Raw genomic sequence first — 2,495 nt, 5'->3', positions numbered from 1 at the left:
TAGGAAAAATAGAGTATTGTGCTCCAAAAATTGAAACTCCAGAAATGAGAATTTTTTTTTTTTTCATCGTAATATTGCGTTCATTTACTCTCGTCAAGCACCGTATTTCAAAAACAAAACCAAAACTCTCCCAAAATATATATATATATATTTCCAAATAAAATTCTCCACTTAAAGCGTCGTGTTCCGAGTTTCGAAATTCGCGACAACGATAACGCAATTACTATTTAAACGCTCGACCAATCTTATAGATTGGCCGAAAATGCGTCATAGCTCTGAAACTCTGAAAGACAGACGGTGCATATCTATAAGATAACGCTTAGACATCTAGATACGTCACTCGGTAATCCTCGAATTGCAAAACGCATCGGTCAGCTGTTCGAACTCGATAACGGAATCAATTTCACTGCCGACTTGTCCAACTCGAATTGATTCGATCGAAATGGCGGGAAATGGGATCGTTTAACAGGTTGATTTTATCAACGGTGTTACGAGCGCACCAGCCAGGGGTGGTTTAAAGTTTCGTTTCTATGAATCGACACGAGTTATTTTCGCGTTCATTCGAAACAGGCCACGATTTCTTAATTCGAAAAAGTGTCAGGGATCGGATCGAAAGAAGGATCGGTTTCGAAAAGGGGCCTGCCCCCGCCGCCTGTACAACGCCTGTGCACGATATATTAACGCATAAATCGTTACTCGTTATGGCAGCGGGTATTCGAGCCGCGAAGCAAGAACTTCATCACTAACCGCTAACAAGACAACTAACGCACAAAGAAAACGGTTCGGATACGTGGAACAGGAATAAATTCTTGGAACGCATTCTTTGAACATTTTTCTCTCTCTCTCTCTCGATTCTCTTTGCGCAAATTACGTTTTATTCGTCGACAAGAGGAGCGTTTTGTTGTATATTTCGGTGTATATGGAATATTATTTCGTTGTAACGTATTCTATAAACTCGATGGTTAAACGAGAAAACGGTATTATGGGGATTAAAATTCCAAAAATTCTTTCGTTCCGTGTATTCAACGAGAAGTGGAATAGTATATTTTCAGGAATTAAAATTTCATTTAGAAATGGTTTATTTTCTATGTGAAAAAATTAAATACGAAATTTACGAATTTCGGAACATCTCTAATTTTTTCTTATCCAATTAGTACCTGATAATTGAATTTAATATCACAAGTTTTACTAAATAAAATTTATTTTCCATTTATTCGGGAGGGAAAGGGAAAAAAGGAACGCATATAAACCAAAATTCTAATTAAAATTTCATCCAATTAAAAAACGCCATCTTTCCAACAAATATAAATAGATCACTCTCTTGCAAACATCGTATCGGAATATAAAATCAAAGAGAGAGAAAGAAACACAACAAATCTGATTAAATCCAAAAGAATCGCGTACAACAAAATTCACTCGAGATCAAAGCTGGAATCGTGAATCTCGCGACACCCTCCTTTTCTTTAACACGTCCCATCTCGAATATCGATCCTCTCCATGGCAGAGAATCTAATCCTTGCCAGAGTTTCCAAGGCGAGCACGAAACGTTCTGGACGAAATCCGCTTTGCGAAATGGGTGGAGGGAAGGTCAGTTCTTTTCAATGGGCCACCGTGCCGCTCGATCCTGTCCGTCCACGGAAGTGGTCTATTCCTCGTAAAGATTTCCGTCTCAGAGATCGATCCCTTCGAGGCGAATTTACGGACAATCGTCCGCCACTTTCACTCGCAAGGGGGGAAGGAAAACTGTATCGTGTCGTGATTAGCATAGAGGTAGAAAGTATCGTCACGCTCTCGATTGCTCCTTGAAGAACAATCCTACGTATTAGGTTGTTAGGCAACTCGTGAGATTTCAAAAGTGAAACCATTCGAGAGTGAAGCTTTTTGGATGTATACTCAGAAAAGAAGAGTTTAAGATAGAATCAATAGGGTTTTCTTAAATAATGTCGTAAGAGAATATTATAATAAAATGGAGATTAAAAAAAGGAAAAAGTACATTCTTAAATTAAAAATATACGTGAGACACGTCACGAAAATATATTTGTAAAATAAATATCCTGAAACAAACAAATTTGAGTTTTCATTTCTATAATTAAAATATTTTTACGAATAATATATACATACTTTTTTTACAAACCCGATAAAGGATCCTCATTCGCGAAATTAAAAACCGTAATTGGAATAAAAAAAGATTTTGCATAAACCTTTACTCGTTATCGCACAATCCTTTGTTTTTAATTAACGAATCGATGAAAGAATCGGAGCAAAATCTCCAAGAAACCGATATATTCCCCTCACCAGGCCAATTCCTCCAAACAAGCTGAAACAATTCAAATCATCTCCTCTCCTCCCCCCGCAACAATATCCAATAACACACTCATCACTAAAACAAGCACGCTTAGATAGCAAACGCACGATACTCCCAAAACAATATCTTATTCCCATTGTCCCAAGAGCGCCAACCCTATCAGCCACCCCTATCCACCCCCTGTATCCAA

This window comes from Apis dorsata, unplaced genomic scaffold (assembly GCF_000469605.1).
Source record: "Apis dorsata unplaced genomic scaffold, Apis dorsata 1.3 scaffold_248, whole genome shotgun sequence".
In the NCBI taxonomy this organism is placed as follows: Eukaryota; Metazoa; Arthropoda; class Insecta; order Hymenoptera; family Apidae; genus Apis; species Apis dorsata.
The sequence above is the reverse complement of the archived record's forward strand: the minus strand, read 5'-3'. Positions refer to the sequence as shown.